Below are 26,088 nucleotides of genomic sequence, written 5' to 3' on the forward strand. Positions count from 1 at the left end.
TATCGGCAATAAAAAGAAAAAGTTTCCAATTTAAATAGCTAGAGAATAAAAACAATTTGCCAGTAAAGGGAAAAAACCTACAGCACCTGGTGTTCTCATATGGTCTCCCACCCAAGTACTAACCAGGCCCAACACTGCTTAGCTTCCAAAATCAGACGAGATTGGGCGTATCCAATGTGGTATGGCTGTAGGTGAGATACAGGCACTATTTTGCCCTCTTCTACTTCTATAACCAGGTAAGCTAATAAAAATGTTTCCTAACTGTTTTGGCTTACTGAAAAAAATCATGTGTTGGTAATGTAAAAAGACCTACAGGACATGATATAAGCAGGTGGTCTCAAATTAATCTACTAAAGAGGCTCAACACTGTTTAGCTGCCAAAAGCAGTTGGAATTGGGCCGAAACAGTGTGGTAAGTCTTTAGGTGATGGCTATTGTGCCTGTTTGACCTCTCCCAAATGTCTGTATCGGCAATAAAAAGAAAAAGTTTCCAATTTAAATAGCTAGAGAATAAAAACAATTTGCCAGTAATGGGAAAAAACCTACAGCACCTGGTGTTCCCATATGGTCTCCCACCCAAGTACTAACCAGGCCCAACACTGCTTAGCTTCCAAGATCAGACGAGATTAGGCATATCCAATGTGGTATGGCTGTAGGCGAGATACAGGCACTTTTTTGCCCTCTTCTACTTCTATAACCAGGTAAGTTAATAAAAAAGTTTCCTAACTGTTTTGGCTTACTGAAAAAAATCATGTGTTGGTAATGTAAAAAGACCTACAGGACATGATATAAGCAGGTGGTCTCAAATTAATCTACTAAAGAGGCTCGACACTGTTTAGCTGCCAAAAGCAGTTGGAATTGGGCCGAAACAGTGTGGTAAGTTTTTAGGTGATGGCTATTGTGTCTGTTTGACCTCTTCCAAATGTCTGTATCGGCAATAAAAAGAAAAAGTTTCCAATTTAAATAGCTAGAGAATCAAAACAATTTGCCAGTAATGGGAAAAAACCTACAGCACCTGGTGTTCCCATGTGGTCTCCCACCTAAGTACTAACCAGGCCCAACACTGCTTAGCTTCCAAGATCAGATGAGATTGGGCGTATCCAATGTGGTATGGCTGTAGGTGAGATACAGGCACTTTTTTGCCCTCTTCTACTTCTATAACCAGGTAAGTTAATAAAAAAGTTTCCTAACTGTATTGGCTTACTGAAAAAAATCATGTGTTGGTAATGTAAAAAGACCTACATGACATGATATAAGCAGGTGGTCTCAAATTAATCTACTAAAGAGGCTCAACACTGTTTAGCTGCCAAAAGCAGTTGGAATTGGGCCGAAACAGTGTGGTAAATCTTTAGGTGATGGCTATTGTGTCTGTTTGACCTCTCCCAAATGTCTGTATCGGCAATAAAAAGAAAAAGTGGTACTCTTTACCTAGAAGGGCGCCCGTCGTGGTGATCGCGGGTACATTTATGTCTGGCCGCGACGCGACCGACGCGATGCCCGCGATTTCCCATTGAAACCCATGTTAAACATGGAAATCGCGTCGGTCGCGTCGCGGCCGGCCATAAATGTACCCGCGATGCCCGCGACGCGATGCACCCGATTTCCCATAGGAATCAATGTTAAGTGGCCCGACCGACGCGATTTTACTGTTAAATGCCTCAATGGACCCGATGTGGCCATAGGAAACAATGTTAAATGGGCCTTAGAGCCCAAATAGTTACCCTGAACTCTGAAATGGCCCCCCCAATTGTTTACGCCACCCCACGATCAACGTCAACCCGAAGCGTGGCGAGCGCAGCGAGCCCGCGAGGGGCGGCGGTACGCGTCCTCTGACCTTTTCATGCCCTACTATCCACGTCGGCGTGGAGTTGAGAATAGAATAGTGTGGCGAGCGCAGCGAGCCACCGAGCCCGAAGCGTGGCGAGCGCAGCGAGCCCCTCGAGGGGACGCGGATACCTTCACAGCTATACGCGTCCCCTCGCGGGCTTCACAGGTGTCCATGGCGACGCGGACACCTGTGAAGCCCGCGAAGGGACGCGTTTACCTGTGAAGGTATCCGCGTCCCCTCGCGGGGCTCGCTGCGCTCGCCACGCTTCGGGCTCGGTGGCTCGCTGCGCTTGCCACACTATTCTATTCTCAACTCCACGCCGACGTGGATAGTGGGGGTATGAAAAGGTCGGAGGACGCGTACCGACGCCCCTCGCGGGCTCGCTGCGCTCGCCACGCTTCGGGTTGACGTTGATCGTGGGGTGGCGTAAACAATTGGGGGGGCCATTTCAGAGTTCAGGGTAACTATTTGGGCTCTAAGGCCCATTTAACATTGTTTCCTATGGTAAAATCGGGTCCATTCAGCCATTTAATATGAAAATCGTGTCCATCGGGCCTTTTAACATTGATTCCTATGGCAAATCGTGGGCATCGCGTCGCGGCCATCGTGTGCACATTTATGGCCGGCCGCGACGCGACCGACGCGATGTCCATGTTTAACATTGTTTTCAATGGGGAAATCGTGGACATCGCGTCGGTCGCGTCGCGGCCGGGCATCTTTAGCCCGCATACGACGCGACCGACGCGATTTTTTACCTCACGATGCCCACGATCAACATTGCTGGCGCCCTTCTAGGTAAAGAGTACCGAAAAAGTTTCCAATTTAAATAGCTAGAAAATAAAAACAATTTGCCAGTAATGGGAAAAAACCTACAGCACCTGGTGTTCCCATATGGTCTCCCACCCAAGTACTAACCAGGCCCAACACTGCTTATCTTCCAAGATCAGACGAGATTAGGCATATTCAATGTGGTATGGCTGTAGGTGAGATACAGGCACTTTTTTTCCCTCTTCTACTTCTATAACCAGGTAAGTTAATAAAAAAGTTTCCTAACTGTTTTGGCTTACTGAAAAAAATCATGTGTTGGTAATGTAAAAAGACCTACATGACATGATATAAGCAGGTGGTCTCAAATTAATCTACTAAAGAGGCTCAACACTGTTTAGCTGCCAAAAGCAGTTGGAATTGGGCCGAAACAGTGTGGTAAGTCTTTAGGTGATGACTATTGTGTCTGTTTGACCTCTCCCAAATGTCTGTATCGGCAATAAAAAGAAAAAGTTTCCAATTTAAATAGCTAGAGAATAAAAACAATTTGCCAGTAATGGGAAAAAACCTACAGCACCTGGTGTTCCCATATGGTCTCCCACCCAAGTACTAACCAGGCCCAACACTGCTTAGCTTCCAAGATCAGACGAGATTGGGCGTATCCAATGTGGTATGGCTGTAGGTGAGATACAAGCACTATTTTGCCCTCTTCTACTTCTATAACCAGGTAAGCTAATAAAAATGTTTCCTAACTGTTTTGGCTTACTGAAAAAAATCATGTGTTGGTAATGTAAAAAGACCTACATGACATGATATAAGCAGGTGGTCTCAAATTAATCTACTAAAGAGGCTCAACACTGTTTAGCTGCCAAAAGCAGTTGGAATTGGGCCGAAACAGTGTGGTAAGTCTTTAGGTGATGACTATTGTGTCTGTTTGACCTCTCCCAAATGTCTGTATCGGCAATAAAAAGAAAAAGTTTCCAATTTAAATAGCTAGAGAATAAAAACAATTTGCCAGTAATGGGAAAAAACCTACAGCACCTGGTGTTCCCATATGGTCTCCCACCCAAGTACTAACCAGGCCCAACACTGCTTAGCTTCCAAGATCAGACGAGATTGGGCGTATCCAATGTGGTATGGCTGTAGGTGAGATACATGCACTATTTTGCCCTCTTCTACTTCTATAACCAGGTAAGCTAATAAAAATGTTTCCTAACTGTTTTGGCTTACTGAAAAAAATCATGTGTTGGTAATGTAAAAAGACCTACAGGACATGATATAAGCAGGTGGTCTCAAATTTATCTACTAAAGAGGCTCAACACTGTTTAGCTGCCAAAAGCAGTTGGAATTGGGCCGAAACAGTGTGGTAAGTCTTTAGGTGATGGCTATTGTGTCTGTTTGACCTCTCCCAAATGTCTGTATCGGCAATAAAAAGAAAAAGTTTCCAATTTAAATAGCTAGAGAATAAAAACAATTTGCCAGTAATGGGAAAAAACCTACAGCACCTGGTGTTCCCATATGGTCTCCCACCCAAGTACTAACCAGGCCCAACACTGCTTAGCTTCCAAGATCAGACGAGATTAGGCATATCCAATGTGGTATGGCTGTAGGTGAGATACAGGCACTTTTTTGCCCTCTTCTACTTCTATAACCATGTAAGTTAATAAAAAAGTTTCCTAACTGTTTTGGCTTACTGAAAAAAATCATGTGTTGGTAATGTAAAAAGACCTACAGGACATGATATAAGCAGGTGGTCTCAAATTAATCTACTAAAGAGGCTCGACACTGTTTAGCTGCCAAAAGCAGTTGGAATTGGGCCGAAACAGTGTGGTAAGTTTTTAGGTGATGGCTATTGTGTCTGTTTGACCTCTTCCAAATGTCTGTATCGGCAATAAAAAGAAAAAGTTTCCAATTTAAATAGCTAGAGAATCAAAACAATTTGCCAGTAATGGGAAAAAACCTACAGCACCTGGTGTTCCCATGTGGTCTCCCACCTAAGTACTAACCAGGCCCAACACTGCTTAGCTTCCAAGATCAGATGAGATTGGGCGTATCCAATGTGGTATGGCTGTAGGTGAGATACAGGCACTTTTTTGCCCTCTTCTACTTCTATAACCAGGTAAGTTAATAAAAAAGTTTCCTAACTGTATTGGCTTACTGAAAAAAATCATGTGTTGGTAATGTAAAAAGACCTACATGACATGATATAAGCAGGTGGTCTCAAATTAATCTACTAAAGAGGCTCAACACTGTTTAGCTGCCAAAAGCAGTTGGAATTGGGCCGAAACAGTGTGGTAAGTCTTTAGGTGATGGCTATTGTGTCTGTTTGACCTCTCCCAAATGTCTGTATCGGCAATAAAAAGAAAAAGTTTCCAATTTAAATAGCTAGAGAATCAAAACAATTTGCCAGTAATAGGAAAAAACCTACAGCACCTGGTGTTCCCATATGGTCTCCCACCCAAGTACTAACCAGGCCCAACACTGCTTAGCTTCCAAGATCAGACGAGATTAGGCATATCCAATGTGGTATGGCTGTAGGTGAGATACAGGCACTTTTTTGCCCTCTTCTACTTCTATAACCATGTAAGTTAATAAAAAAGTTTCCTAACTGTTTTGGCTTACTGAAAAAAATCATGTGTTGGTAATGTAAAAAGACCTACAGGACATGATATAAGCAGGTGGTCTCAAATTAATCTACTAAAGAGGCTCGACACTGTTTAGCTGCCAAAAGCAGTTGGAATTGGGCCGAAACAGTGTGGTAAGTTTTTAGGTGATGGCTATTGTGTCTGTTTGACCTCTTCCAAATGTCTGTATCGGCAATAAAAAGAAAAAGTTTCCAATTTAAATAGCTAGAGAATCAAAACAATTTGCCAGTAATGGGAAAAAACCTACAGCACCTGGTGTTCCCATGTGGTATCCCACCTAAGTACTAACCAGGCCCAACACTGCTTAGCTTCCAAGATCAGATGAGATTGGGCGTATCCAATGTGGTATGGCTGTAGGTGAGATACAGGCACTTTTTTGCCCTCTTCTACTTCTATAACCAGGTAAGTTAATAAAAAAGTTTCCTAACTGTATTGGCTTACTGAAAAAAATCATGTGTTGGTAATGTAAAAAGACCTACATGACATGATATAAGCAGGTGGTCTCAAATTAATCTACTAAAGAGGCTCAACACTGTTTAGCTGCCAAAAGCAGTTGGAATTGGGCCGAAACAGTGTGGTAAGTCTTTAGGTGATGGCTATTGTGTCTGTTTGACCTCTCCCAAATGTCTGTATCGGCAATAAAAAGAAAAAGTTTCCAATTTAAATAGCTAGAGAATCAAAACAATTTGCCAGTAATAGTAAAAAACCTACAGCACCTGGTGTTCCCATGTGGTCTCCCACCTAAGTACTAACCAGGCCCAACACTGCTTAGCTTCCAAGATCAAACAAGATTGGGCGTATCCAATGTGGTATGGCTGTAGGTGAGATACAGGCACTTTTTTGCCCTCTTCTACTTCTATAACCAGGTAAGTTAATAAAAAAGTTTCCTAACTGTATTGGCTTACTGAAAAAAATCATGTGTTGGTAATGTAAAAAGACCTACATGACATGATATAAGCAGGTGGTCTCAAATTAATCTACTAAAGAGGCTCAACACTGTTTAGCTGCCAAAAGCAGTTGGAATTGGGCCGAAACAGTGTGGTAAGTCTTTAGGTGATGGCTATTGTGTCTGTTTGACCTCTCCCAAATGTCTGTATCGGCAATAAAAAGAAAAAGTTTCCAATTTAAATAGCTAGAGAATAAAAACAATTTGCCAGTAATGGGAAAAAACCTACAGCACCTGGTGTTCCCATATGGTCTCCCACCTAAGTACTAACCAGGCCCAACACTGCTTAGCTTCCAAGATCAGACGAGATTAGGCATATCCAATGTGGTATGGCTGTAGGTGAGATACAGGCACTTTTTTGCCCTCTTCTACTTCTATAACCAGGTAAGTTAATAAAAAAGTTTCCTAACAGTTTTGTCTTACTGAAAAAAATCATGTGTTGGTAATGTAAAAAGACCTACAGGACATGATATAAGCAGGTGGTCTCAAATTAATCTACTAAAGAGGCTCAACACTGTTTAGCTGCCAAAAGCAGTTGGAATTAGGCCGAAACAGTGTGGTAAGTCTTTAGGTGATGGCTATTGTGTCTGTTTGACCTCTCCCAAATGTCTGTATCGGCAATAAAAAGAAAAAGTTTCCAATTAAATAGCTAGAGAATAAAAACAATTTGCCAGTAATGGGAAAAAACCTACAGCACCTGGTGTTCCCATATGGTCTCCCACCCAAGTACTAACCAGGCCCAACACTGCTTAGCTTCCAAGATCAGACGAGATTAGGCATATCCAATGTGGTATGGCTGTAGGTGAGATACAGGCACTTTTTTGCCCTCTTCTACTTCTATAACCAGGTAAGTTAATAAAAAAGTTTCCTAAATGTATTGGCTTACTGAAAAAAATTATGTGTTGGTAATGTTAAAAGACCTACATGACATGATATAAGCAGGTGGTCTCAAATTAATCTACTAAAGAGGCTCAACACTGTTTAGCTGCCAAAAGCAGTTGGAATTGGGCCGAAACAGTGTGGTAAGTCTTTAGGTGATGACTATTGTGTCTGTTTGACCTCTCCCAGATGTCTGTATCGGCAATAAAAAGAAAAAGTTTCCAATTTAAATAGCTAGAGAATAAAAACAATTTGCCAGTAATGGGAAAAAAGCTACAGCACCTGGTGTTCCCATATGGTCTCCCACCCAAGTACTAACCAGGCCCAACACTGCTTAGCTTCCAAGATCAGACGAGATTGGGCATATCCAATGTGGTATGGCTGTAGGTGAGATACAGGCACTTTTTTGCCCTCTTCTACTTCTATAACCAGGTAAGTTAATAAAAAAGTTTCCTAACTGTATTGGCTTACTGAAAAAAATCATGTGTTGGTAATGTAAAAAGACCTACATGACATGATATAAGCAGGTGGTCTCAAATTAATCTACTAAAGAGGCTCAACACTGTTTAGCTGCCAAAAGCAGTTGGAATTGGGCCGAAACAGTGTGGTAAGTCTTTAGGTGATGGCTATTGTGTCTGTTTGACCTCTCCCAAATGTCTGTATCGGCAATAAAAAGAAAAAGTTTCCAATTTAAATAGCTAGAGAATCAAAACAATTTGCCAGTAATAGTAAAAAACCTACAGCACCTGGTGTTCCCATGTGGTCTCCCACCTAAGTACTAACCAGGCCCAACACTGCTTAGCTTCCAAGATCAAACAAGATTGGGCGTATCCAATGTGGTATGGCTGTAGGTGAGATACAGGCACTTTTTTGCCCTCTTCTACTTCTATAACCAGGTAAGTTAATAAAAAAGTTTCCTAACTGTATTGGCTTACTGAAAAAAATCATGTGTTGGTAATGTAAAAAGACCTACATGACATGATATAAGCAGGTGGTCTCAAATTAATCTACTAAAGAGGCTCAACACTGTTTAGCTGCCAAAAGCAGTTGGAATTGGGCCGAAACAGTGTGGTAAGTCTTTAGGTGATGGCTATTGTGTCTGTTTGACCTCTCCCAAATGTCTGTATCGGCAATAAAAAGAAAAAGTTTCCAATTTAAATAGCTAGAGAATAAAAACAATTTGCCAGTAATGGGAAAAAACCTACAGCACCTGGTGTTCCCATATGGTCTCCCACCTAAGTACTAACCAGGCCCAACACTGCTTAGCTTCCAAGATCAGACGAGATTAGGCATATCCAATGTGGTATGGCTGTAGGTGAGATACAGGCACTTTTTTGCCCTCTTCTACTTCTATAACCAGGTAAGTTAATAAAAAAGTTTCCTAACAGTTTTGTCTTACTGAAAAAAATCATGTGTTGGTAATGTAAAAAGACCTACAGGACATGATATAAGCAGGTGGTCTCAAATTAATCTACTAAAGAGGCTCAACACTGTTTAGCTGCCAAAAGCAGTTGGAATTAGGCCGAAACAGTGTGGTAAGTCTTTAGGTGATGGCTATTGTGTCTGTTTGACCTCTCCCAAATGTCTGTATCGGCAATAAAAAGAAAAAGTTTCCAATTAAATAGCTAGAGAATAAAAACAATTTGCCAGTAATGGGAAAAAACCTACAGCACCTGGTGTTCCCATATGGTCTCCCACCCAAGTACTAACCAGGCCCAACACTGCTTAGCTTCCAAGATCAGACGAGATTAGGCATATCCAATGTGGTATGGCTGTAGGTGAGATACAGGCACTTTTTTGCCCTCTTCTACTTCTATAACCAGGTAAGTTAATAAAAAAGTTTCCTAAATGTATTGGCTTACTGAAAAAAATTATGTGTTGGTAATGTTAAAAGACCTACATGACATGATATAAGCAGGTGGTCTCAAATTAATCTACTAAAGAGGCTCAACACTGTTTAGCTGCCAAAAGCAGTTGGAATTGGGCCGAAACAGTGTGGTAAGTCTTTAGGTGATGACTATTGTGTCTGTTTGACCTCTCCCAGATGTCTGTATCGGCAATAAAAAGAAAAAGTTTCCAATTTAAATAGCTAGAGAATAAAAACAATTTGCCAGTAATGGGAAAAAAGCTACAGCACCTGGTGTTCCCATATGGTCTCCCACCCAAGTACTAACCAGGCCCAACACTGCTTAGCTTCCAAGATCAGACGAGATTGGGCATATCCAATGTGGTATGGCTGTAGGTGAGATACAGGCACTTTTTTGCCCTCTTCTACTTCTATAACCAGGTAAGTTAATAAAAAAGTTTCCTAACTGTATTGGCTTACTGAAAAAAATCATGTGTTGGTAATGTAAAAAGACCTACATGACATGATATAAGCAGGTGGTCTCAAATTAATCTACTAAAGAGGCTCAACACTGTTTAGCTGCCAAAAGCAGTTGGAATTGGGCCGAAACAGTGTGGTAAGTCTTTAGGTGATGGCTATTGTGTCTGTTTGACCTCTCCCAAATGTCTGTATCGGCAATAAAAAGAAAAAGTTTCCAATTTAAATAGCTAGAGAATCAAAACAATTTGCCAGTAATAGGAAAAAACCTACAGCACCTGGTGTTCCCATGTGGTCTCCCACCTAAGTACTAACCAGGCCCAACACTGCTTAGCTTCCAAGATCAAACGAGATTGGGCGTATCCAATGTGGTATGGCTGTAGGTGAGATACAGGCACTTTTTTGCCCTCTTCTACTTCTATAACCAGGTAAGTTAATAAAAAAGTTTCCTAACTGTATTGGCTTACTGAAAAAAATCATGTGTTGGTAATGTAAAAAGACCTACATGACATGATATAAGCAGGTGGTCTCAAATTAATCTACTAAAGAGGCTCAACACTGTTTAGCTGCCAAAAGCAGTTGGAATTGGGCCGAAACAGTGTGGTAAGTCTTTAGGTGATGGCTATTGTGTCTGTTTGACCTCTCCCAAATGTCTGTATCGGCAATAAAAAGAAAAAGTTTCCAATTTAAATAGCTAGAGAATAAAAACAATTTGCCAGTAATGGGAAAAAACCTACAGCACCTGGTGTTCCCATATGGTCTCCCACCCAAGTACTAACCAGGCCCAACACTGCTTAGCTTCCAAGATCAGACGAGATTAGGCATATCCAATGTGGTATGGCTGTAGGTGAGATACAGGCACTTTTTTGCCCTCTTTTACTTCTATAACCAGGTAAGTTAATAAAAAAGTTTCCTAACGGTTTTGGCTTACTGAAAAAAATCATGTGTTGGTAATGTAAAAAGACCTACATGACATGATATAAGCAGGTGGTCTCAAATTAATCTACTAAAGAGGCTCAACACTGTTTAGCTGCCAAAAGCAGTTGGAATTGGGCCGAAACAGTGTGGTAAGTCTTAAGGTGATGGCTATTGTGTCTGTTTGACCTCTCCCAAATGTCTGTATCGGCAATAAAAAGAAAAAGTTTCCAATTTAAATAGCTAGAGAATAAAAACAATTTGCCAGTAATGGGAAAAAACCTACAGCACCTGGTGTTCCCATATGGTCTCCCACCCAAGTACTAACCAGGCCCAACACTGCTTAGCTTCCAAGATCAGACGAGATTAGGCATATCCAATGTGGTATGGCTGTAGGTGAGATACAGGCACTTTTTTGCCCTCTTTTACTTCTATAACCAGGTAAGTTAATAAAAAAGTTTCCTAACGGTTTTGGCTTACTGAAAAAAATCATGTGTTGGTAATGTAAAAAGACCTACATGACATGATATAAGCAGGTGGTCTCAAATTAATCTACTAAAGAGGCTCAACACTGTTTAGCTGCCAAAAGCAGTTGGAATTGGGCCGAAACAGTGTGGTAAGTCTTAAGGTGATGGCTATTGTGTCTGTTTGACCTCTCCCAAATGTCTGTATCGGCAATAAAAAGAAAAAGTTTCCAATTTAAATAGCTAGAGAATCAAAACAATTTGCCAGTAATAGTAAAAAACCTACAGCACCTGGTGTTCCCATGTGGTCTCCCACCTAAGTACTAACCAGGCCCAACACTGCTTAGCTTCCAAGATCAAACAAGATTGGGCGTATCCAATGTGGTATGGCTGTAGGTGAGATACAGGCACTTTTTTGCCCTCTTCTACTTCTATAACCAGGTAAGTTAATAAAAAAGTTTCCTAACTGTATTGGCTTACTGAAAAAAATCATGTGTTGGTAATGTAAAAAGACCTACATGACATGATATAAGCAGGTGGTCTCAAATTAATCTACTAAAGAGGCTCAACACTGTTTAGCTGCCAAAAGCAGTTGGAATTGGGCCGAAACAGTGTGGTAAGTCTTTAGGTGATGGCTATTGTGTCTGTTTGACCTCTCCCAAATGTCTGTATCGGCAATAAAAAGAAAAAGTTTCCAATTTAAATAGCTAGAGAATAAAAACAATTTGCCAGTAATGGGAAAAAACCTACAGCACCTGGTGTTCCCATATGGTCTCCCACCTAAGTACTAACCAGGCCCAACACTGCTTAGCTTCCAAGATCAGACGAGATTAGGCATATCCAATGTGGTATGGCTGTAGGTGAGATACAGGCACTTTTTTGCCCTCTTCTACTTCTATAACCAGGTAAGTTAATAAAAAAGTTTCCTAACAGTTTTGTCTTACTGAAAAAAATCATGTGTTGGTAATGTAAAAAGACCTACAGGACATGATATAAGCAGGTGGTCTCAAATTAATCTACTAAAGAGGCTCAACACTGTTTAGCTGCCAAAAGCAGTTGGAATTAGGCCGAAACAGTGTGGTAAGTCTTTAGGTGATGGCTATTGTGTCTGTTTGACCTCTCCCAAATGTCTGTATCGGCAATAAAAAGAAAAAGTTTCCAATTAAATAGCTAGAGAATAAAAACAATTTGCCAGTAATGGGAAAAAACCTACAGCACCTGGTGTTCCCATATGGTCTCCCACCCAAGTACTAACCAGGCCCAACACTGCTTAGCTTCCAAGATCAGACGAGATTAGGCATATCCAATGTGGTATGGCTGTAGGTGAGATACAGGCACTTTTTTGCCCTCTTCTACTTCTATAACCAGGTAAGTTAATAAAAAAGTTTCCTAAATGTATTGGCTTACTGAAAAAAATTATGTGTTGGTAATGTTAAAAGACCTACATGACATGATATAAGCAGGTGGTCTCAAATTAATCTACTAAAGAGGCTCAACACTGTTTAGCTGCCAAAAGCAGTTGGAATTGGGCCGAAACAGTGTGGTAAGTCTTTAGGTGATGACTATTGTGTCTGTTTGACCTCTCCCAGATGTCTGTATCGGCAATAAAAAGAAAAAGTTTCCAATTTAAATAGCTAGAGAATAAAAACAATTTGCCAGTAATGGGAAAAAAGCTACAGCACCTGGTGTTCCCATATGGTCTCCCACCCAAGTACTAACCAGGCCCAACACTGCTTAGCTTCCAAGATCAGACGAGATTGGGCATATCCAATGTGGTATGGCTGTAGGTGAGATACAGGCACTTTTTTGCCCTCTTCTACTTCTATAACCAGGTAAGTTAATAAAAAAGTTTCCTAACTGTATTGGCTTACTGAAAAAAATCATGTGTTGGTAATGTAAAAAGACCTACATGACATGATATAAGCAGGTGGTCTCAAATTAATCTACTAAAGAGGCTCAACACTGTTTAGCTGCCAAAAGCAGTTGGAATTGGGCCGAAACAGTGTGGTAAGTCTTTAGGTGATGGCTATTGTGTCTGTTTGACCTCTCCCAAATGTCTGTATCGGCAATAAAAAGAAAAAGTTTCCAATTTAAATAGCTAGAGAATCAAAACAATTTGCCAGTAATAGGAAAAAACCTACAGCACCTGGTGTTCCCATGTGGTCTCCCACCTAAGTACTAACCAGGCCCAACACTGCTTAGCTTCCAAGATCAAACGAGATTGGGCGTATCCAATGTGGTATGGCTGTAGGTGAGATACAGGCACTTTTTTGCCCTCTTCTACTTCTATAACCAGGTAAGTTAATAAAAAAGTTTCCTAACTGTATTGGCTTACTGAAAAAAATCATGTGTTGGTAATGTAAAAAGACCTACATGACATGATATAAGCAGGTGGTCTCAAATTAATCTACTAAAGAGGCTCAACACTGTTTAGCTGCCAAAAGCAGTTGGAATTGGGCCGAAACAGTGTGGTAAGTCTTTAGGTGATGGCTATTGTGTCTGTTTGACCTCTCCCAAATGTCTGTATCGGCAATAAAAAGAAAAAGTTTCCAATTTAAATAGCTAGAGAATAAAAACAATTTGCCAGTAATGGGAAAAAACCTACAGCACCTGGTGTTCCCATATGGTCTCCCACCCAAGTACTAACCAGGCCCAACACTGCTTAGCTTCCAAGATCAGACGAGATTAGGCATATCCAATGTGGTATGGCTGTAGGTGAGATACAGGCACTTTTTTGCCCTCTTTTACTTCTATAACCAGGTAAGTTAATAAAAAAGTTTCCTAACGGTTTTGGCTTACTGAAAAAAATCATGTGTTGGTAATGTAAAAAGACCTACATGACATGATATAAGCAGGTGGTCTCAAATTAATCTACTAAAGAGGCTCAACACTGTTTAGCTGCCAAAAGCAGTTGGAATTGGGCCGAAACAGTGTGGTAAGTCTTAAGGTGATGGCTATTGTGTCTGTTTGACCTCTCCCAAATGTCTGTATCGGCAATAAAAAGAAAAAGTTTCCAATTTAAATAGCTAGAGAATAAAAACAATTTGCCAGTAATGGGAAAAAACCTACAGCACCTGGTGTTCCCATATGGTCTCCCACCCAAGTACTAACCAGGCCCAACACTGCTTAGCTTCCAAGATCAGACGAGATTAGGCATATCCAATGTGGTATGGCTGTAGGTGAGATACAGGCACTTTTTTGCCCTCTTCTACTTCTATAACCATGTAAGTTAATAAAAAAGTTTCCTAACTGTTTTGGCTTACTGAAAAAAATCATGTGTTGGTAATGTAAAAAGACCTACAGGACATGATATAAGCAGGTGGTCTCAAATTAATCTACTAAAGAGGCTCGACACTGTTTAGCTGCCAAAAGCAGTTGGAATTGGGCCGAAACAGTGTGGTAAGTTTTTAGGTGATGGCTATTGTGTCTGTTTGACCTCTTCCAAATGTCTGTATCGGCAATAAAAAGAAAAAGTTTCCAATTTAAATAGCTAGAGAATCAAAACAATTTGCCAGTAATGGGAAAAAACCTACAGCACCTGGTGTTCCCATGTGGTCTCCCACCTAAGTACTAACCAGGCCCAACACTGCTTAGCTTCCAAGATCAGATGAGATTGGGCGTATCCAATGTGGTATGGCTGTAGGTGAGATACAGGCACTTTTTTGCCCTCTTCTACTTCTATAACCAGGTAAGTTAATAAAAAAGTTTCCTAACTGTATTGGCTTACTGAAAAAAATCATGTGTTGGTAATGTAAAAAGACCTACATGACATGATATAAGCAGGTGGTCTCAAATTAATCTACTAAAGAGGCTCAACACTGTTTAGCTGCCAAAAGCAGTTGGAATTGGGCCGAAACAGTGTGGTAAATCTTTAGGTGATGGCTATTGTGTCTGTTTGACCTCTCCCAAATGTCTGTATCGGCAATAAAAAGAAAAAGTGGTACTCTTTACCTAGAAGGGCGCCCGTCGTGGTGATCGCGGGTACATTTATGTCTGGCCGCGACGCGACCGACGCGATGCCCGCGATTTCCCATTGAAACCCATGTTAAACATGGAAATCGCGACGGTCGCGTCGCGGCCGGCCATAAATGTACCCGCGATGCCCGCGACGCGATGCACCCGATTTCCCATAGGAATCAATGTTAAGTGGCCCGACCGACGCGATTTTACTGTTAAATGCCTCAATGGACCCGATGTGGCCATAGGAAACAATGTTAAATGGGCCTTAGAGCCCAAATAGTTACCCTGAACTCTGAAATGGCCCCCCCAATTGTTTACGCCACCCCACGATCAACGTCAACCCGAAGCGTGGCGAGCGCAGCGAGCCCGCGAGGGGCGGCGGTACGCGTCCTCTGACCTTTTCATGCCCTACTATCCACGTCGGCGTGGAGTTGAGAATAGAATAGTGTGGCGAGCGCAGCGAGCCACCGAGCCCGAAGCGTGGCGAGCGCAGCGAGCCCCGCGAGGGGACGCGGATACCTTCACAGCTATACGCGTCCCCTCGCGGGCTTCACAGGTGTCCATGGCGACGCGGACACCTGTGAAGCCCGCGAAGGGACGCGTTTACCTGTGAAGGTATCCGCGTCCCCTCGCGGGGCTCGCTGCGCTCGCCACGCTTCGGGCTCGGTGGCTCGCTGCGCTTGCCACACTATTCTATTCTCAACTCCACGCCGACGTGGATAGTGGGGGTATGAAAAGGTCGGAGGACGCGTACCGACGCCCCTCGCGGGCTCGCTGCGCTCGCCACGCTTCGGGTTGACGTTGATCGTGGGGTGGCGTAAACAATTGGGGGGGCCATTTCAGAGTTCAGGGTAACTATTTGGGCTCTAAGGCCCATTTAACATTGTTTCCTATGGTAAAATCGGGTCCATTCAGCCATTTAATATGAAAATCGTGTCCATCGGGCCTTTTAACATTGATTCCTATGGCAAATCGTGGGCATCGCGTCGCGGCCATCGTGTGCACATTTATGGCCGGCCGCGACGCGACCGACGCGATGTCCATGTTTAACATTGTTTTCAATGGGGAAATCGTGGACATCGCGTCGGTCGCGTCGCGGCCGGGCATCTTTAGCCCGCATACGACGCGACCGACGCGATTTTTTACCTCACGATGCCCACGATCAACATTGCTGGCGCCCTTCTAGGTAAAGAGTACCGAAAAAGTTTCCAATTTAAATAGCTAGAAAATAAAAACAATTTGCCAGTAATGGGAAAAAACCTACAGCACCTGGTGTTCCCATATGGTCTCCCACCCAAGTACTAACCAGGCCCAACACTGCTTATCTTCCAAGATCAGACGAGATTAGGCATATTCAATGTGGTATGGCTGTAGGTGAGATACAGGCACTTTTTTTCCCTCTTCTACTTCTATAACCAGGTAAGTTAATAAAAAAGTTTCCTAACTGTTTTGGCTTACTGAAAAAAATCATGTGTTGGTAATGTAAAAAGACCTACATGACATGATATAAGCAGGTGGTCTCAAATTAATCTACTAAAGAGGCTCAACACTGTTTAGCTGCCAAAAGCAGTTGGAATTGGGCCGAAACAGTGTGGTAAGTCTTTAGGTGATGACTATTGTGTCTGTTTGACCTCTCCCAAATGTCTGTATCGGCAATAAAAAGAAAAAGTTTCCAATTTAAATAGCTAGAGAATAAAAACAATTTGCCAGTAATGGGAAAAAACCTACAGCACCTGGTGTTCCCATATGGTCTCCCACCCAAGTACTAACCAGGCCCAACACTGCTTAGCTTCCAAGATCAGACGAGATTGGGCGTATCCAATGTGGTATGGCTGTAGGTGAGATACAAGCACTATTTTGCCCTCTTCTACTTCTATAACCAGGTAAGCTAATAAAAATGTTTCCTAACTGTTTTGGCTTACTGAAAAAAATCATGTGTTGGTAATGTAAAAAGACCTACAGGACATGATATAAGCAGGTGGTCTCAAATTAATCTACTAAAGAGGCTCAACACTGTTTAGCTGCCAAAAGCAGTTGGAATTGGGCCTAAACAGTGTGGTAAATTTTTAGGTGATGGCTATTGTGTCTGTTTGACCTCTTCCAAATGTCTGTACTGGCAATAAAAAAAAGTTTCCAATTTAAATAGCTAGAGAATAAAAACAATTTGCCAGTAATGGAAAATATCCTACAGCACCGGGTGTTCCCATGTGGTCTCCCACCCAAGTACTAACCAGGCCCAACACTGCTTAGCTTCCAAGATCAGACGAGATTAGGCATATCCAACGTGGTATGGCTGTAGGTAAGATACAGGCACTTTTTTGCCCTCTTCTACTTCTATAACCAGGTAAGTTAATAAAAAAGTTTCCTAACTGTTTTGGCTTACTGAAAAAAATCATGTGTTGGTAATGTAAAAAGACCTACATGAAATGATATAAGCAGGTGGTCTCAAATTAATCTACTAAAGAGGCTCAACACTGTTTAGCTGCCAAAAGCAGTTGGAATTGGGCCGAAACAGTGTGGTAAGTCTTTAGGTGATGACTATTGTGTCTGTTTGACCTCTTCCAAATGTCTGTATCGGCAAAAAAAAGAAAAAGTTTCCAATTTAAATAGCTAGAGAATCAAAACAATTTGCCAGTAATGGGAAAAAACCTACAGCACCTGGTGTTCCCATGTGGTCTCCCACCTAAGTACTAACCAGGCCCAACACTGCTTAGCTTCCAAGATCAGACGAGATTAGGCATATCCAATGTGGTATGGCTGTAGGTGAGATACAGGCACTTTTTTGCCCTCTTCTACTTCTATAACCAGGTAAGTTAATGAAAAAGTTTCCTAACTGTATTGGCTTACTGAAAAAAATCATGTGTTGGTAATGTAAAAAGACCTACATGACGTGATATAAGCAGGTGGTCTCAAATTAATCTACTAAAGAGGCTCAAAACTGTTTAGCTGCCAAAAGCAGTTGGAATTGGGCCGAAACAGTGTGGTAAGTCTTTAGGTGATGACTATTGTGTCTGTTTGACCTCTCCCAAATGTCTGTATCGGCAATAAAAAGAAAAAGTTTCCAATTTAAATAGCTAGAGAATAAAAACAATTTGCCAGTAAAGGGAAAAAACCTACAGCACCTGGTGTTCCCATATGGTCTCCCACCCAAGTACTAACCAGGCCCAACACTGCTTAGATTCCAAGATCAGACGAGATTGGGCGTATCCAAAGTGGTATGGCTGTAGGTGAAATACAAGCCCTTTTTTCCCTCTTCTACTTCTATAACCAGGTAAGCTAATAAAAAAGTTTCCTAACAGTTTTGGCTTACTGAAAAAAATCATGTGTTGGTAATGTAAAAAGACCTACAGGACATGATATAAGCAGGTGGTCTCAAATTAATCTACTAAAGAGGCTCAACACTGTTTAGCTGCCAAAAGCAGTTGGAATTGGGCCGAAACAGTGTGGTAAGTCTTTAGGTGATGGCTATTGTGTCTGTTTGACCTCTCCCAAATGTCTGTATCGGCAATAAAAAGAAAAAGTTTCCAATTTAAATAGCTAGAGAATCAAAACAATTTGCCAGTAATGGGAAAAAACCTACAGCACCTGGTGTTCCCATATGGTCTCCCACCCAAGTACTAACCAGGCCCAACACTGCTTAGCTTCCAAGATCAGACGAGATTAGGCATATCCAATGTGGTATGGCTGTAGGTGAGATACAGGCACTTTTTTGCCCTCTTCTACTTCTATAACCATGTAAGTTAATAAAAAAGTTTCCTAACTGTTTTGGCTTACTGAAAAAAATCATGTGTTGGTAATGTAAAAAGACCTACAGGACATGATATAAGCAGGTGGTCTCAAATTAATCTACTAAAGAGGCTCGACACTGTTTAGCTGCCAAAAGCAGTTGGAATTGGGCCGAAACAGTGTGGTAAGTTTTTAGGTGATGGCTATTGTGTCTGTTTGACCTCTTCCAAATGTCTGTATCGGCAATAAAAAGAAAAAGTTTCCAATTTAACCCCTTCCTGACAGAGCTAGTTTTTGCGTTCCTGACAGAGCCATTTTTTTCAAATCTGACATGTCTCACTTAAGTGGGGATAACTTTTTTTTGCTTTTACTTATCCCAGTGATTTTGAGATTGTTTTCTCGTGACACATTGTACTTCAAGTTAGTGGTAAATTTTCGTCGATACAGTCTGTGTTTTTTTGTGAAAAATACCAAAATGTCGGAAAAAAATGGAAAATTTTGCGATTTGCAAAATGTTAAATTTTCTGCTTGTGAGACAAATAATCTTACCACTCAAAATAGTGAATAACTAACATAGACCATATGTCTACTTTATGTTGACATCATTATTTCAACTTCCTTTTAATTTTTTGGGACACTAGGAGGCTTACAATATGAATAGCAAATTCTCAAATTTTCAAGAAAATTTCAAACACTGATTTTTTTAGGGACCAGTTCAGTTCTGATGTGACTTTGAGGGAATTGTATGTGAGACACCCCCATAAATGATGCCATTTCAAAAACTGCACCCCTCACAGTATTCAAAACAGCATTTTGGAAGTTTGTTAACCCTTTAGGTGTTTCACAGGAATTAAAACAAAGTGTAGGTGAAATTTCAAAATTTCTTTTTTTTTGCAGAGTTTCAATTTTAATACATTTTTCTAACGAATACAGTAGATTTTACTAGAGAAATGTGACTAAAAATTGATTCCCCCAATTCTTTTGTTTTCATAAATATCCTATATGTGGCCCTAGTGTGCACGGTGACCAAACCACAGGCTTCATAATAGAAGGAGCACCTACTTGATTTTGGAGCCTCCTTTTTATGAGATTATTTTTTAGGCACCATGTAGGTTTCTAGGCACCATAAGATGCTAAAAGTTAGGAACCCCCCCACAAGTGACCCCATTTTGCAAACTACACCCCTCAGGGAATTCATCTAGGGGTATAGTGTACATTTCAAACCCCCAGGGGTTTCACCAATTTTGATACAACTGGGCTGTGAAAATGAAAAAAATTAATTTTTCATTTTCACAGCTCAGTTGTATCAAAATTGGTTAAACCCCTGGGGGTTTGAAATGTACACTATACCCCCTGATGAATTCCCTGAAGGGTGTAGTTTGCAAAATGGGGTCACTTGTGGGGGGGTTCCACTGTATAGGTGCTTCAGGGGTCATTCAACCAGAATCTGTGCTGCAAAATCCAAAAATCACTCCTTCCCTTCTGAGTCCTGCCATGCACCCAACTGGTATTTTTTGGTCACATGTGAGGCATTGCCGTACTCGGGAGAAATTGGGGCACAGATTTTGGGGTGCTTTTTCTCCTTCATTCCTTGTGAAAATGAAAAATTTTGAGCCAGATCTGCATTTTTGTGTAAAAAATGTAATTTTTCATTTGCACAGCCCAGTTGTATCAAAATTGGTGAAACCCCTGGGGGTTTGAAATGTACACTATACCCCTAGATAAATTCCCTGAGGGGTGTAGTTTGCAAAATGGGGTGACTTGTGGGGGGGTTCCACTGTATTGGTGCTTCGGGGGTCTTGCTAATGCGACATAGCACCCACCATTCATTCCACCAGAATCTGTGCTGCAAAATCCAAATATCGCTCCTTCCCTGCTGAGTCCTGCCATGCACCCAAATGGTATTTTTTGGTCACATGTGAGGCATTGCCGTACTCGGGAGAAATTGGGGCACAGATTTTGGGGTGCTTTGTCTCCTTCATTCCTTGTGAAAATGAAAAATTTTGAGCCAGAACTGCATTTTTGTGTAAAAAAATGTAATTTTTCATTTTCACAGCCCAGTTGTACCACAATTGGTGAAACCCCTGGGGGTTTTAAATGTACGCTATACCCCTAGATGAATTCCCTGAGGGGTGTAGTTTGCAAAATGGGGTCACTTGTGGGGGGGTTCCACTGTATTGGTGCTTCGGGGGTCTTGCTAAAGCGACATAGCACCCACCAAAATTCCACCAGAATCTGAGCTGCAAAATCCAAATATCACTCCTTCCCTTCTGAGTCCTGCCATTTTTTGGTCACACATGAAGCATTGCCGTACTCGGGAGAAATTGGGGCACAGATTTTGGGGTGCTTTTTCTCCTTCGTACCTTATGAAAATGAAAAATTTGGAGCCAGAACTGCATTTTTGTGTAAAAAAATGTAATTTTTCATTTTCACTGCCCAGTTGTATCAAAGTTGGTGAAACCCCTGGGGGTTTGAAATGTACACTATACCCCCTGATGAATTCCCTGAAGGGTGTAGTTTGCAAAATGGGGTCCCTTGTGGGGGGGTTCCACTGTATAGGTGCTTCAGGGGTCATTCAACCAGAATCTGTGCTGCAAAATCCAAAAATCACTCCTTCCCTTCTGAGTCCTGCCATGCACCCAACTGGTATTTTTTGGTCACATGTGAGGCATTGCCGTACTCGGGAGAAATTGGGGCACAGATTTTGGGGTGCTTTGTCTCCTTCATTCCTTGTGAAAATGAAAAATTTTGAGCCAGATCTGCATTTTTGTGTAAAAAAATTTAATTTTTTACACAAAAATGCAGTTCTGGCTCAAAATTTTTAATTTTCACAAGGAATGAAGGAGACAAAGCACCCCAAAATCTGTGCCCCAATTTCTCCCGGGTACGGCAATGCCTCACATGTGACCAAAAAATACCAGTTGGGTGCATGGCAGGACTCAGAAGGGAAGGAGTGATTTTTGGTGGTGGAATGAATGGCGGGTGCTATGTCGCATTAGCAAGACCCCCGAAGCACCAATACAGTGGAACCCCCCCACAAGTGACCCCATTTTGGTCACCAGCTTTGGGAGGGGGGCTGGCGCTGCGGCTGGCGGGGGGGTGGGAGGGGTGCTGGCGCTGCGGCAGCCGGGTGGGTGGGAGGGAGGGGGGCTGCCGGGTGGGAGGGGGGGGGGCTGGCGATCGTTGGTGATCGGTGCGGTATACGCACACACACACACACACACACACACACACATATATATATATATATATATATATATGTGTGTATATATATATATATATACATATATATACATATATATACACACACATATATATATATATATATATATATATATATATATATATATATATATATATGTGTGTGTATATATATATATATATATATACACATTTGCACATTATTTTTTATTTTATTTTATTTTTAACTTTTCCAGCAGCAGCATGATGCTGCTGCTGCTGCTGCTGCGGGGGGGAGGGGGGAGGAGGGGAGCGCAGCGTGCGCTCCGGACGTAGCGGTGGAGCCGGGGGAGCTGCTGCTGCTGCCGGGTGAGTGCCCGGCGGGTGGGAGGGGGGTGCTGCCGCTCGGTGGTGATCGGTGCTGCACCGATCACCACCGTTTTCTGTGTTACCGAGCGGCTTAGCCGCCGGTAACACAGGAAACGCTGTGATTGACTGTTCAGATTTGAACAGCCAATCACAGCGATCGCCGACCGGGGGGGGCACCCCTGCCCCCCCTGGGCGGCGAGGGGGGATGTCTGCTGTCAGGGACAGCAGACATCTCTTAACTGTCACCGCGTCTATAGACGCAGTGACAGTTAGAAACCATGACGTACATTTATGCCATGTGTCGGGAAGTACTTCCCGACCATGACGTAAATGTACGTCAAATGTCGGGAAGGGGTTAAATAGCTAGAGAATCAAAACAATTTGCCAGTAATGGGAAAAAACCTACAGCACCTGGTGTTCCCATGTGGTCTCCCACCTAAGTACTAACCAGGCCAAACACTGCTTAGCTTCCAAGATCAGACGAGATTGGGCGTATCCAATGTGGTATGGCTGTAGGTGAGATACAGGCACTTTTTTGCCCTCTTCTACTTCTATAACCAGGTAAGTTAATAAAAAAGTTTCCTAACTGTATTGGCTTACTGAAAAAAATCATGTGTTGGTAATGTAAAAAGACCTACATGACATGATATAAGCAGGTGGTCTCAAATTAATCTACTAAAGAGGCTCAACACTGTTTAGCTGCCAAAAGCAGTTGGAATTGGGCCGAAACAGTGTGGTAAGTCTTTAGGTGATGGCTATTGTGTCTGTTTGACCTCTCCCAAATGTCTGTATCGGCAATAAAAAGAAAAAGTTTCCAATTTAAATAGCTAGAGAATAAAAACAATTTGCCAGTAATGGGAAAAAACCTACAGCACCTGGTGTTCCCATATGGTCTCCCACCCAAGTACTAACCAGGCCCAACACTGCTTAGCTTCCAAGATCAGACGAGATTGGGCGTATCCAATGTGGTATGGCTGTAGGTGAGATACAGGCACTTTTTTGCCCTCTTCTACTTCTATAACCAGGTAAGTTAATAAAAAAGTTTCCTAACTGTATTGGCTTACTGAAAAAAATCATGTGTTGGTAATGTAAAAAGACCTACATGACATGATATAAGCAAGTGGTCTCAAATTAATCTACTAAAGAGGCTCAACACTGTTTAGCTGCCAAAAGCAGTTGGAATTGGGCCGAAACAGTGTGGTAAGTCTTTAGGTGATGGCTATTGTGTCTGTTTGACCTCTCCCAAATGTCTGTATCGGCAATAAAAAGTGGTACTCTTTACCTAGAAGGGCGCCCGTCGTGGTGATCGCGGGTACATTTATGTTTGGCCGCGACGCGACCGACGCGATGCCCGCGATTTCCCATTGAAACCCATGTTAAACATGGAAATCGCGTCGGTCGCGTCGCGGCCGGCCATAAATGTACCCGCGATGCCCGCGACGCGATGCACCCGATTTCCCATAGGAATCAATGTTAAGTGGCCCGACCGACGCGATTTTACTGTTAAATGCCTCAATGGACCCGATGTGGCCATAGGAAACAATGTTAAATGGGCCTTAGAGCCCAAATAGTTACCCTGAACTCTGAAATGGCCCCCCCAATTGTTTACGCCACCCCACGATCAACGTCAACCCGAAGCGTGGCGAGCGCAGCGAGCCCGCGAGGGGCGGCGGTACGCGTCCTCCGACCTTTTCATGCCCTACTATCCACGTCGGCGTGGAGTTGAGAATAGAATAGTGTGGCGAGCACAGCGAGCCACCGAGCCCGAAGCGTGGCGAGCGCAGCGAGCCCCGCGAGGGGACGCGGATACCTTCACAGCTATACGCGTCTCCTCGCGGGCTTCACAGGTGTCCATGGCGACGCGGACACCTGTGAAGCCCGCGAAGGGACGCGTTTACCTGTGAAGGTATCCGCGGCCCCTCGCGGGGCTCGCTGCGCTCGCCACGCTTCGGGCTCGGTGGCTCGCTGCGCTCGCCACACTATTCTATTCTCAACTCCACGCCGACGTGGATAGTGGGGGTATGAAAAGGTCGGAGGACGCGTACCGACGACCCTCGCGGGCTCGCTGCGCTCGCCACGCTTCGGGTTGACGTTGATCGTGGGGTGGCGTAAACAATTGGGGGGGCCATTTCAGAGTTCAGGGTAACTATTTGGGCTCTAAGGCCCATTTAACATTGTTTCCTATGGTAAAATCGGGTCCATTCAGCCATTTAACATGAAAATCGTGTCCATCGGGCCTTTTAACATTGATTCCTATGGCAAATCGTGGGCATCGCGTCGCGGCCATCGTGTGCACATTTATGGCCGGCCGCAACGCGACCGACGCGATGTCCATGTTTAACATTGTTTTCAATGGGGAAATCGTGGACATCGCATCGGTCGCGTCGCGGCCGGGCATCTTTAGCCCGCATACGACGCGACCGACGCGATGTTTTACCTCACGATGCCCACGATCAACATCGCTGGCGCCCTTCTAGGTAAAGAGTACCGAAAAAGTTTCCAATTTAAATAGCTAGAGAATAAAAACAATTTGCCAGTAATGGGAAAAAACCTACAGCACCTGGTGTTCCCATATGGTCTCCCACCCAAGTACTAACCAGGCCCAACACTGCTTAGCTTCCAAGATCAGACGAGATTAGGCATATCCAATGTGGTATGGCTGTAGGTGAGATACAGGCACTTTTTTGCCCTCTTCTACTTCTATAACCAGGTAAGTTAATAAAAAAGTTTCCTAACTGTTTTGGCTTACTGAAAAAAATCATGTGTTGGTAATGTAAAAAGACCTCCATGACATGATATAAGCAGGTGGTCTCAAATTATTCTACTAAAGAGGCTCAACACTGTTTAGCTGCCAAAAGCAGTTGGAATTGGGCCGAAACAGTGTGGTAAGTCTTTAGGTGATGACTATTGTGTCTGTTTGACCTCTCCCAAATGTCTGTATCGGCAATAAAAAGAAAAAGTTTCCAATTTAAATAGCTAGAGAATAAAAACAATTTGCCAGTAATGGGAAAAAACCTACAGCACCTGGTGTTCCCATATGGTCTCCCACCCAAGTACTAACCAGGCCCAACACTGCTTAGCTTCCAAGATCAGACAAGATTGGGCGTATCCAATGTGGTATGGCTGTAGGTGAGATACAGGCACTATTTTGCCCTCTTCTACTTCTATAACCAGGTAAGCTAATAAAAATGTTTCCTAACTGTTTTGGCTTACTGAAAAAAATCATGTGTTGGTAATGTAAAAAGACCTACAGGACATGATATAAGCAGGTGGTCTCAAATTAATCTACTAAAGAGGCTCAACACTGTTTAGCTGCCAAAAGCAGTTGGAATTGGGCCTAAACAGTGTGGTAAGTTTTTAGGTGATGGCTATTGTGTCTGTTTGACCTCTTCCAAATGTCTGTACTGGCAATAAAAAAAAGTTTCCAATTTAAATAGCTAGAGAATAAAAGCAATTTGCCAGTAATGGAAAAAATCCTACAGCACCGGGTGTTCCCATGTGGTCTCCCACCCAAGTACTAACCAGGCCCAACACTGCTTAGCTTCCAAGATCAGACGAGATTGGGCGTATCCAATGTGGTATGGCTGTAGGTGAAATGCAAGCACTTTTTTGCCCTCTTCTACTTCTATAACCAGGTAAACAAATAAAAAAGTTTCCTAACAGTTTTGGCTTACTGAAAAAAATCATGTGTTGGTAATGTAAAAAGACCTCCATGACATGATATAAGCAGGTGGTCTCAAATTATTCTACTAAAGAGGCTCAACACTGTTTAGCTGCCAAAAGCAGTTGGAATTGGGCCGAAACAGTGTGGTAAGTCTTTAGGTGATGACTATTGTGTCTGTTTGACCTCTCCCAAATGTCTGTATCGGCAATAAAAAGAAAAAGTTTCCAATTTAAATAGCTAGAGAATAAAAACAATTTGCCAGTAATGGGAAAAAACCTACAGCACCTGGTGTTCCCATGTGGTCTCCCACCTAAGTACTAACCAGGCCCAACACTGCTTAGCTTCCAAGATCAGACGAGATTGGGCGTATCCAATGTGGTATGGCTGTAGGTGAGATACAGGCACTTTTTTGCCCTCTTCTACTT

General features: G+C 42.6%; 41 non-coding genes across 41 annotated transcripts; all 41 read right to left on the reverse strand.

Annotated features, from left to right (window-relative positions):
• Positions 1–74: 74 nt before the first annotated feature.
• Positions 75–193, reverse strand: LOC146032717 (5S ribosomal RNA). Its single transcript, XR_014458139.1, has one exon. It is a non-coding gene; the product is annotated as a 5S ribosomal RNA (ribosomal RNA).
• Positions 194–538: 345 nt separating this feature from the next.
• Positions 539–657, reverse strand: LOC146033499 (5S ribosomal RNA). Its single transcript, XR_014458907.1, has one exon. It is a non-coding gene; the product is annotated as a 5S ribosomal RNA (ribosomal RNA).
• A 345-nt stretch (positions 658–1,002) lies between these two features.
• LOC146032241 (5S ribosomal RNA) lies at positions 1,003–1,121 on the reverse strand. Its single transcript, XR_014457685.1, has one exon. It is a non-coding gene; the product is annotated as a 5S ribosomal RNA (ribosomal RNA).
• Positions 1,122–2,693: 1,572 nt separating this feature from the next.
• Positions 2,694–2,812, reverse strand: LOC146033201 (5S ribosomal RNA). Its single transcript, XR_014458610.1, has one exon. It is a non-coding gene; the product is annotated as a 5S ribosomal RNA (ribosomal RNA).
• A 345-nt stretch (positions 2,813–3,157) lies between these two features.
• LOC146030669 (5S ribosomal RNA) lies at positions 3,158–3,276 on the reverse strand. The gene has a single exon (XR_014456160.1). It is a non-coding gene; the product is annotated as a 5S ribosomal RNA (ribosomal RNA).
• A 345-nt stretch (positions 3,277–3,621) lies between these two features.
• Positions 3,622–3,740, reverse strand: LOC146030670 (5S ribosomal RNA). Its single transcript, XR_014456161.1, has one exon. It is a non-coding gene; the product is annotated as a 5S ribosomal RNA (ribosomal RNA).
• Positions 3,741–4,085: 345 nt separating this feature from the next.
• On the reverse strand, positions 4,086–4,204 carry LOC146032867 (5S ribosomal RNA). Its single transcript, XR_014458282.1, has one exon. It is a non-coding gene; the product is annotated as a 5S ribosomal RNA (ribosomal RNA).
• Positions 4,205–4,549: 345 nt separating this feature from the next.
• Positions 4,550–4,668, reverse strand: LOC146032252 (5S ribosomal RNA). Its single transcript, XR_014457696.1, has one exon. It is a non-coding gene; the product is annotated as a 5S ribosomal RNA (ribosomal RNA).
• A 345-nt stretch (positions 4,669–5,013) lies between these two features.
• LOC146032869 (5S ribosomal RNA) lies at positions 5,014–5,132 on the reverse strand. The gene has a single exon (XR_014458283.1). It is a non-coding gene; the product is annotated as a 5S ribosomal RNA (ribosomal RNA).
• A 345-nt stretch (positions 5,133–5,477) lies between these two features.
• On the reverse strand, positions 5,478–5,596 carry LOC146030975 (5S ribosomal RNA). Its single transcript, XR_014456455.1, has one exon. It is a non-coding gene; the product is annotated as a 5S ribosomal RNA (ribosomal RNA).
• Positions 5,597–5,941: 345 nt separating this feature from the next.
• LOC146033036 (5S ribosomal RNA) lies at positions 5,942–6,060 on the reverse strand. Its single transcript, XR_014458446.1, has one exon. It is a non-coding gene; the product is annotated as a 5S ribosomal RNA (ribosomal RNA).
• Positions 6,061–6,405: 345 nt separating this feature from the next.
• Positions 6,406–6,524, reverse strand: LOC146033256 (5S ribosomal RNA). The gene has a single exon (XR_014458665.1). It is a non-coding gene; the product is annotated as a 5S ribosomal RNA (ribosomal RNA).
• Positions 6,525–6,868: 344 nt separating this feature from the next.
• Positions 6,869–6,987, reverse strand: LOC146032870 (5S ribosomal RNA). Its single transcript, XR_014458284.1, has one exon. It is a non-coding gene; the product is annotated as a 5S ribosomal RNA (ribosomal RNA).
• A 345-nt stretch (positions 6,988–7,332) lies between these two features.
• On the reverse strand, positions 7,333–7,451 carry LOC146033567 (5S ribosomal RNA). Its single transcript, XR_014458976.1, has one exon. It is a non-coding gene; the product is annotated as a 5S ribosomal RNA (ribosomal RNA).
• A 345-nt stretch (positions 7,452–7,796) lies between these two features.
• LOC146033037 (5S ribosomal RNA) lies at positions 7,797–7,915 on the reverse strand. Its single transcript, XR_014458448.1, has one exon. It is a non-coding gene; the product is annotated as a 5S ribosomal RNA (ribosomal RNA).
• A 345-nt stretch (positions 7,916–8,260) lies between these two features.
• Positions 8,261–8,379, reverse strand: LOC146033257 (5S ribosomal RNA). Its single transcript, XR_014458666.1, has one exon. It is a non-coding gene; the product is annotated as a 5S ribosomal RNA (ribosomal RNA).
• A 344-nt stretch (positions 8,380–8,723) lies between these two features.
• LOC146032871 (5S ribosomal RNA) lies at positions 8,724–8,842 on the reverse strand. The gene has a single exon (XR_014458285.1). It is a non-coding gene; the product is annotated as a 5S ribosomal RNA (ribosomal RNA).
• A 345-nt stretch (positions 8,843–9,187) lies between these two features.
• Positions 9,188–9,306, reverse strand: LOC146033568 (5S ribosomal RNA). Its single transcript, XR_014458977.1, has one exon. It is a non-coding gene; the product is annotated as a 5S ribosomal RNA (ribosomal RNA).
• A 345-nt stretch (positions 9,307–9,651) lies between these two features.
• Positions 9,652–9,770, reverse strand: LOC146031020 (5S ribosomal RNA). The gene has a single exon (XR_014456498.1). It is a non-coding gene; the product is annotated as a 5S ribosomal RNA (ribosomal RNA).
• A 345-nt stretch (positions 9,771–10,115) lies between these two features.
• LOC146032872 (5S ribosomal RNA) lies at positions 10,116–10,234 on the reverse strand. The gene has a single exon (XR_014458286.1). It is a non-coding gene; the product is annotated as a 5S ribosomal RNA (ribosomal RNA).
• Positions 10,235–10,579: 345 nt separating this feature from the next.
• Positions 10,580–10,698, reverse strand: LOC146032873 (5S ribosomal RNA). Its single transcript, XR_014458287.1, has one exon. It is a non-coding gene; the product is annotated as a 5S ribosomal RNA (ribosomal RNA).
• Positions 10,699–11,043: 345 nt separating this feature from the next.
• LOC146033038 (5S ribosomal RNA) lies at positions 11,044–11,162 on the reverse strand. Its single transcript, XR_014458449.1, has one exon. It is a non-coding gene; the product is annotated as a 5S ribosomal RNA (ribosomal RNA).
• Positions 11,163–11,507: 345 nt separating this feature from the next.
• On the reverse strand, positions 11,508–11,626 carry LOC146033258 (5S ribosomal RNA). The gene has a single exon (XR_014458668.1). It is a non-coding gene; the product is annotated as a 5S ribosomal RNA (ribosomal RNA).
• A 344-nt stretch (positions 11,627–11,970) lies between these two features.
• Positions 11,971–12,089, reverse strand: LOC146032874 (5S ribosomal RNA). The gene has a single exon (XR_014458288.1). It is a non-coding gene; the product is annotated as a 5S ribosomal RNA (ribosomal RNA).
• A 345-nt stretch (positions 12,090–12,434) lies between these two features.
• On the reverse strand, positions 12,435–12,553 carry LOC146033569 (5S ribosomal RNA). Its single transcript, XR_014458978.1, has one exon. It is a non-coding gene; the product is annotated as a 5S ribosomal RNA (ribosomal RNA).
• Positions 12,554–12,898: 345 nt separating this feature from the next.
• LOC146031021 (5S ribosomal RNA) lies at positions 12,899–13,017 on the reverse strand. The gene has a single exon (XR_014456499.1). It is a non-coding gene; the product is annotated as a 5S ribosomal RNA (ribosomal RNA).
• A 345-nt stretch (positions 13,018–13,362) lies between these two features.
• On the reverse strand, positions 13,363–13,481 carry LOC146032875 (5S ribosomal RNA). Its single transcript, XR_014458289.1, has one exon. It is a non-coding gene; the product is annotated as a 5S ribosomal RNA (ribosomal RNA).
• A 345-nt stretch (positions 13,482–13,826) lies between these two features.
• On the reverse strand, positions 13,827–13,945 carry LOC146032877 (5S ribosomal RNA). The gene has a single exon (XR_014458291.1). It is a non-coding gene; the product is annotated as a 5S ribosomal RNA (ribosomal RNA).
• A 345-nt stretch (positions 13,946–14,290) lies between these two features.
• LOC146032265 (5S ribosomal RNA) lies at positions 14,291–14,409 on the reverse strand. Its single transcript, XR_014457707.1, has one exon. It is a non-coding gene; the product is annotated as a 5S ribosomal RNA (ribosomal RNA).
• Positions 14,410–15,981: 1,572 nt separating this feature from the next.
• Positions 15,982–16,100, reverse strand: LOC146033202 (5S ribosomal RNA). Its single transcript, XR_014458611.1, has one exon. It is a non-coding gene; the product is annotated as a 5S ribosomal RNA (ribosomal RNA).
• Positions 16,101–16,445: 345 nt separating this feature from the next.
• LOC146030672 (5S ribosomal RNA) lies at positions 16,446–16,564 on the reverse strand. Its single transcript, XR_014456162.1, has one exon. It is a non-coding gene; the product is annotated as a 5S ribosomal RNA (ribosomal RNA).
• Positions 16,565–16,906: 342 nt separating this feature from the next.
• On the reverse strand, positions 16,907–17,025 carry LOC146034574 (5S ribosomal RNA). The gene has a single exon (XR_014459979.1). It is a non-coding gene; the product is annotated as a 5S ribosomal RNA (ribosomal RNA).
• Positions 17,026–17,370: 345 nt separating this feature from the next.
• LOC146032812 (5S ribosomal RNA) lies at positions 17,371–17,489 on the reverse strand. The gene has a single exon (XR_014458229.1). It is a non-coding gene; the product is annotated as a 5S ribosomal RNA (ribosomal RNA).
• Positions 17,490–17,834: 345 nt separating this feature from the next.
• Positions 17,835–17,953, reverse strand: LOC146033885 (5S ribosomal RNA). Its single transcript, XR_014459293.1, has one exon. It is a non-coding gene; the product is annotated as a 5S ribosomal RNA (ribosomal RNA).
• A 344-nt stretch (positions 17,954–18,297) lies between these two features.
• On the reverse strand, positions 18,298–18,416 carry LOC146032878 (5S ribosomal RNA). The gene has a single exon (XR_014458292.1). It is a non-coding gene; the product is annotated as a 5S ribosomal RNA (ribosomal RNA).
• Positions 18,417–22,398: 3,982 nt separating this feature from the next.
• LOC146033142 (5S ribosomal RNA) lies at positions 22,399–22,517 on the reverse strand. Its single transcript, XR_014458552.1, has one exon. It is a non-coding gene; the product is annotated as a 5S ribosomal RNA (ribosomal RNA).
• Positions 22,518–22,862: 345 nt separating this feature from the next.
• Positions 22,863–22,981, reverse strand: LOC146030674 (5S ribosomal RNA). Its single transcript, XR_014456164.1, has one exon. It is a non-coding gene; the product is annotated as a 5S ribosomal RNA (ribosomal RNA).
• A 1,566-nt stretch (positions 22,982–24,547) lies between these two features.
• On the reverse strand, positions 24,548–24,666 carry LOC146032879 (5S ribosomal RNA). Its single transcript, XR_014458293.1, has one exon. It is a non-coding gene; the product is annotated as a 5S ribosomal RNA (ribosomal RNA).
• Positions 24,667–25,011: 345 nt separating this feature from the next.
• On the reverse strand, positions 25,012–25,130 carry LOC146032426 (5S ribosomal RNA). The gene has a single exon (XR_014457862.1). It is a non-coding gene; the product is annotated as a 5S ribosomal RNA (ribosomal RNA).
• Positions 25,131–25,472: 342 nt separating this feature from the next.
• On the reverse strand, positions 25,473–25,591 carry LOC146031808 (5S ribosomal RNA). The gene has a single exon (XR_014457261.1). It is a non-coding gene; the product is annotated as a 5S ribosomal RNA (ribosomal RNA).
• A 345-nt stretch (positions 25,592–25,936) lies between these two features.
• Positions 25,937–26,055, reverse strand: LOC146030578 (5S ribosomal RNA). Its single transcript, XR_014456068.1, has one exon. It is a non-coding gene; the product is annotated as a 5S ribosomal RNA (ribosomal RNA).
• Between the last annotated feature and the right edge of the window lie 33 nt (positions 26,056–26,088).

The sequence above is a fragment of the Crinia signifera genome, chromosome 8, assembly GCF_055691185.1.
Source record: "Crinia signifera chromosome 8, ASM5569118v1, whole genome shotgun sequence".
NCBI lineage: Eukaryota > Metazoa > Chordata > Amphibia > Anura > Myobatrachidae > Crinia > Crinia signifera.